The following is a 6,935-nucleotide window of genomic DNA, read 5'->3' on the forward strand; positions in this document are numbered from 1 at the left end:
ATATTATATTTATTTATATTACATATATTTATATAAATATTTATATTATATATATTTATATGTATAAAAGCCTTCTGGGGAAAATAAAGCAACTATGGAATAAGCACAAATAAAATAAGTGGTAGAGATGACTATTTTAATGTTTTTACCATTTAGATGCTACCTAGACCAGTTATCTAATTACATGGGGCACTATGGTTAGCTCTGATAGTATCTAAGTGTCTGCCAGGATTTCCTAATTCTGTGTGTTCTCTGTTTTCTTTCCTGAAGAGTTCATCAAGTCAGTTATATATTGCATTTATACACATACATGAAAGAGAAGGAGAGACCATTTAGACTCCAAGCACACAATTAAGGAATGTTGCTGCAGAGGTAATACATTTCAAATATTTCTGGACTCATTTAAGGCAGAAAGGAGCCCTTGGCAATGTTCACATACGGTGATATGGCTGCATTACCATGAAATTGCTCACATGGCTTGTTCAATGTGCCTTTTGTACTCTGTGTCTTAATAGTATTTTGCAATAGGTTAGGATGACTGTATATGTTTCACTAAAGAGTTTTCCATTTTGAAACAAAATATTAAATTATTGGCAATCTCTTCCTCTAGTTTGTTTAATTAATAAGAATTTTTTAAAGGGAGAAAAGGCAGAATTAGCATTTAAATTGTGCACTTGCTTCTTTATAATTTAGCCAGGCCATCACATCACCTGGGGCATTGGAACTCAAGAGAACACCATGAACACTGAAATCAGTCCCTAGGCACATATAAAAACCATGAACTCCATGGAGATTGCTAAAGTACCTGCAACAGCAAAAAGAAATATTTTTACGGCTTATTATCATTTTATTATCCTACCTCAATGAGATCCAGTAGCAATTAATGACATGCCAAAAAAGAAAAAAAATACCTGATACATATTATGAGAGTAAAAGGTAAACTGAGGAAAATCTGAGAGGATATAAAATTTTGAACTTGCCTTTATAACCAATTAAGTATAAATCAAAATGGTGTTTGGGATTGAATTTATAACATTTTACAGAAAATCATTCTTATTATTAATCATCTCTTTTGGTTTTAATAAACAGATTCCTAGCATTTAGAATCTATATTCACACATTACCACTGGCAATTGATCTCTGGAAAATACACCATATCTAACAAAATTTATGCAATGCTTCATGGATGGTTGTTAATGTTCACCAAATTCATAGATTAAAGTAAATGGAACAAGGCATCTGGGTGGATTAGTCTGTTAAGCATCTGACTCTTGATTTCAGCTCAGGTCATGATCTCAGAGTTTGAGCCCAGAGTCAGTCTGTGCTGACAACATGGAGACTGGTTGGGATTCTCAATCTCTTTCTCTCTCTCTCTCTCTCAAAATAAATAAATAGACATTTAAAAAATACAGCAAATGGAACAGAAGTCATCATTTGTATAAACTGGTTAGAAAAAAACAACAACAACACCAGGCTTCTAAGGGTTCTTTTCACCTGTGCAGACAGAGAAGCAGAAAGACAGTGACTGGGTAGTTTTTAATAAGATACTCCTTTCTCCCTTAAATTCTAGTTTTAAAGAAGTCCTGTAAAGTTATCTTAAAGTGGGGGATGAGAAAACACCACAGGATATGTGGCAATCTGAGGGAATTCATGTTTATTGAGTATTCACTAAATGCTGGCTCCAGAGGTGTAATATCTAGAGCATTTCATTTAATCCTTACAAAAAACCCAGAGGAAGGCACTAGTATTCCATTTTATAAGTAAAGAAACTGAGACTCAGAAGGACTTATGTTACATAACTTCCCTAAAATTACCCAAATAAAAGTGCCAGGATGCAGTCAGTTTTCCTGCTCAAATTTTTGTGCAGCGTTTAATCTGTTGAGATGCAAGTAGGTCTTTCTTGAAATGAACGTAGTCTGTGTTCCAATAAAACTTAGGAAATGCTGGGCTACCCAAACCTAGCTAGATTTCTTTTCTGTGGGACTTTTTCAGAGGTTTTAATGAGGAGCAATGCACACTGAACGTGCACGAGGTGACCACTGCCTAGGACATTTTTCAAAGGTAACTGACTGACGAAACCTTTTGTTCTAGGACAGCTGGTTACATTATGAAAGCCAAGGCTAAATCATCTGGGGAAGGAGGGAGCCGTGGTGGACGTGGTGATGGTGCACCGGTCACAGGGGGCAGAGCCCCCACGCGGCCTCCCCACGCCGACTCCGCCACATCCTGCCCTTCCTTCTAGTTCCTGGCCCCGTTCCACAGGGGAGACAGGTGCCCCAAGGTCCTCTGCTAGAAACAGCTTCTAACACACTGGAGGAAGCTGCTGCAAGCAGACAGGCTTACTGTATTTGGTAGAAATTGTTTGGTAGATACTACGTTTCTCTCCACCTACTCACCCCCCACTTTCATTTCCGGATCTCTCTGCAGACCCAGCACTGTCCTGGGCACTGCAGAAGCAGGAACAGGAGGCAAGAACGGGTAGGTAATTGCAACAAACGGGGCGTGTGGAGATGAGGAAGCACAGGCCTGACAAAGTCGCAGAACACGGGCACGTATCCTCGGGGAAGGTTGTAGAATCAGGGCAAACTATTACCTGCAGATAAGGTAGTGTATGTGAAAAGTAACAGCCTGCATCAATTCTGTTCCCCATGGGAAAGAGTTCTTAGTTGAACACAGGTTTTTCAGACTCTAATAAACAAGAAAACACGTTTAAATGTTCAAGCCATCAGAAGCCTCAGAACAAGATTTCCTTCGTTTTTCTCCCTCACAAGCATCAAACCCTCACTATACAAATTCCTGAAAGTTCATTAAGTTTCACTTAGACACAAAGAGACAAAGACAAAAATGCTACCGTAGTGCTTTCTGATTAATTGATGACATCAATGGTAATCATTTGCCTCAAAGATCATATAATATTAATGATAGGAAAACATGTGCTCATACTGGACGTTTAAGTGTCTGCCTCAAAGATTTTTAAAGACTATCCATAGTACTTAAGAAATTAAAGAAATTACCCAGAGTTTGAGCTCCAAAGAAATCATTTTGAAAGCAATGCTTAAAAGGATTGTATTTAAAATATTTAAACAACAGTTCAGCACATGGTGACCATGTCAGAACCCGTATGGGTCACAGCTTGAAGCAGGGTCCTGAAGACCCCAGAGATGACAGATATTAGCCATTTGCTAGAACTTAGGGAGATCTGAGGGGTCCTGGTGGAGAGGTTAAGGGAGAGCAACAGAATAGCAGGATCAGCTCAGTGAAACAGCTATTGACCAACCATTATGGAAGCATTTGAATATTTTAACAATAGCTCTGACCGTATGGTGTCTATCTGTAGGAAACAGTCGCCATCTCTTAGAGATAAGAAATTAGGGGCACCCGGGTGGCTCAGTAGGTTGAGCATCTGACTCTTGATTTTAGCCAGGTCATGATCCCAGGGTCATGGGATCGAACCCTGTGTCAGGCTCCACACTGAGGCTAGAACCTACTTAAGATTCTCTCTCTCTCTCTCTCTCTCTCTCTCTCTCTCCCTCTCTCTCTCTCTCTCCCTCCCTCTCCTCTCTCTCACTTGCACACGTGTTCTCTCTTGCTCTCTCAAAATAAAATTTTTAAAAAATGCTTGGGACACCTGGGTGACTCAGTCAGTTAGGTGTCCGACTCTCAATCTGGACTCAAGCCATGATCTCATGGCTTGTGGAGCTGAGTCCTGCATTGGGTTCTGTGCTGACAGCACTGGGCCTGGTGAGGATTCTTTCTCTCCCTCTCTCTTTTCCCATTCCCAACTAGCATGCTCTCTCTCTCTCAAAATAAACTTTTTTTAAAAAGAAAAACATTTGGCTTTGTCTATGTAAAGAATGGTATCAATTAAGCCTTAGTAGTATACCATTGAAGGTTCCTCAAAAAGCAGTTTAAGCCACTTTTATACAAGAATCTGGTTTTCTTTGATTGATTGATTGATTTTTAAGAATTTAAAAAATTTTAATATAGTTCAAATCAGTGCCGGATTCCTTTCAGCTCCTTTACTGCCAAACCTGGGGGCAGAGACTGCTTCAGTTTCTCTGCCTTCTCCTTGTCTGTGATGACAGTGTGTAAAGGTACCTGCTGCAGCCGACTTTAAACTTCACGTTATCCTTGTTTTTCTTGATCTTGACAGACTTGGCATCCTTTAGCCGGGCCGTGAGCAGTAAATCCTTGAATTCTTCAATTTTGCGAGGCATGGTTACGAGGCGTGCAGGCGAGTGGCGGCCGGCACCGCCCAAGAGTCACTCACGGCTCTTGGATTTATTTAGAGTCATTTATTTATATTAGGCAAACAGAACCAAGAGCAAACTGTTGCAGGGCCATTAATTCTAACCACAAATCTGAGATGCAACCTTCTCTACATATTCTATTAAGTGCACTTTTGGTTCCCTTTTCCTTAGCCAAAAAACAATCTAATCATTACCCATAGAATTTACATATCAACCTTTTTGACACAGTTGGGTTGCCATAAAATTCTGGTATATTGTGACTTGTTATAGCCAGTTCACTAGGACTGGGGTAATTGACATAAGAGACATAAGTTATGTCAGTCCTCTCTCTTCCACTTCTTTTTCTAAGTCGCGATGTTCTCAAAGGGTTAGCACCATCACAGAGGGTTTGCAGGATCTTGAGATTTTCATGAGCATATTAACAAAGATTCTTTCCTTTTCTCATTCCCTTTCATGAATATTGATTTTATATATAATTACATTATATATATTTACATTTACATTTATAAAATAAGACAAAGAAAAGGAAACACATCCTGAATAAAGGAGAAAATTTCATTCTTTAGAAATCACTTACATTAAACATTAAAAATGAGGACTGTATCAGTCCAGAGACTGGACTCTAATAATTAAAAAAAAAAAAAGATAGTATTATGTCAACAGTACTGTACTGATTGAGTTTTTTTTAATGCTTATTTATTTTGAGAGAGAGAGTGCATATAAGTAGAGGAGGGAGAGAGAGAGAGAGAGAGAGAGAGAATCTCAAGCAAGCTCTGCACTGTCAGCACAGAGCTCCACCCCAGGCTTGATCTCACAAGCTGAAACCAAGAGTCAAATGCTTAACCAACAGAGCCACTCAGGCTCCCCAAGTTTTAAAAGAATTTTAAATACAGTATTCTCATTGTTCAACTGCAACTAGAATAGTTTGAATGAAATTACAATAATGTCAGAAAAAAATAAAATAAAACCACATTAATTTCCTCTTAAATGTTTTTATAAATGAAAGAAGAATGAGTAGGTTACATAACAATCAAAGTTCATTGATTCAAATCAAAATCACAATGAGATATCACCTCATACCAGTTAGAATGGCTAGTATCAAAAAGACAAGAAATAACAAGTGTAGGTGAGGGTATGGAGAAAAGAGAACCCTTGTACTCTGATGAGAGTAGTTGATAAGAATAATTGGTGCAGCCACTGCAGAAAATGGTATGAAGTTTCCTCAAATAATTAAACTTATGATTACCATATGATCCAGTAATTCCGCTACTGGGTATTTACTCAGAGCAAATAGAAACACAAATTTGGAAAGATATATGCACCCCTATTTTATAGCAGCATTATTTGCCATACCCAAGATATGGAAGCAGCCCAAATGTTCACTGATAGATGAATGGATGAAGAAAATGAGGTATATATAAACAATAAAATATTACTCAGCCCTAAATAAGGATGAGATCTTGGCATTTGCAACAAGATGGATAAACCTAGAGGGCATTATATTCAGTGAAATAAGACAGAGAAAGACATAGTTTTCTAACTTGAGATTTATACTATAAAATGGGAATAAGCCTTCTTTGTCACTAACAAACCATTAAAATTGTTGTGTATCTCTTAAAAAATAATAAACATCACTATATGGGAACTATCAAATAGATATCAAAGGAGGAAGAGGAGGGAAAGAGGACTTTTTGAATATAAGGCCCTGGAAGGAAGATCAAAATGGGGGGGGGGAGCGGGGGACATGGGTGGTTCACTCAGTTAAGCGTCCAACTTTGGCTCAGGTCATGATCTTGTGGTTTTTGAGTTCAAGCCCCACGTCAGGCTCTGTGCTGACAGCTCAGAGCCTGAAGCTGCTTCGGATTCTGTGTCTCCCTCTTTCTGTGTCCCTCCGCCACTCATGCTCTACCTCTCTCTCTCAAAAATAAATAATAAAACATTAAAAAAGAAAGAAAGAAAATAGGATGTTTCTACAGAGTTAGATTAGTCTACACACTGACTGCAAGGCCAGTATTTGACGAGTCAGTCATGATTAAGGAAAACAAGGCAACAGGGCATGTAGGACCCTTCACCACCTCTACTTCCATATTTCTCTATTGATGGTGTTGAGGACAAACTACTCTAAAATATGGCTTCTTGGCATACAGAATATCTTAAGCTGCAAGAGTTAGGGAAAATAGCAGAATCAGGAAGTTCAGGCTAACCTTCTCCCCACTGCCCTTCTTCCCTGAAATGAGTCATAAATCTCCCACATGAAAGATATCCTCTACCAGGGTGTACCTGGAGAGAGACAGATATTCTTATCACCAGAGACAGGGAATTTGGGGCCAAGAAATCTATATAAACAAACCCCATTAAACTGACTCTTATCTTCCTAGCTATTGTTCATTAACCCGAGACTCAAACCCTTTGTCATATCAATCTTCACAAATTTAATTTACTTTTTTAAACTTTTTAACATTTATTTATTTTTGAGAGACAGAGCATAAGCAGGAGTGGGGCAGAGAGAGAGAGAGAGAGAGAGAGAGAGAGAGAGAGAGAATCTGAAGCAGGCTCCAGGCTTTGAGCTGTCAGCACAGAGCCAGACATGGGGCTAGACTCCACCAACCATGAGATCATGACCTGAGCCGAAGTCATGTACTTAACCAACTGAGCCACCCAGGTGTGCCTTTTTTCTTCACAACT

At 38.8% G+C, this 6,935-nt stretch overlaps 1 pseudogene; it reads right to left on the minus strand.

Moving 5' to 3' along the window:
• Window positions 1–3,993: 3,993 nt before the first annotated feature.
• On the minus strand, window positions 3,994–4,265 carry LOC120220531 (annotated as a pseudogene).
• Window positions 4,266–6,935: the final 2,670 nt, after the last annotated feature.

The sequence above is a fragment of the Hyaena hyaena genome, unplaced genomic scaffold, assembly GCF_003009895.1.
Source record: "Hyaena hyaena isolate Hyena2069 unplaced genomic scaffold, ASM300989v1 scaffold_704, whole genome shotgun sequence".
Taxonomy (NCBI): Eukaryota; Metazoa; Chordata; class Mammalia; order Carnivora; family Hyaenidae; genus Hyaena; species Hyaena hyaena.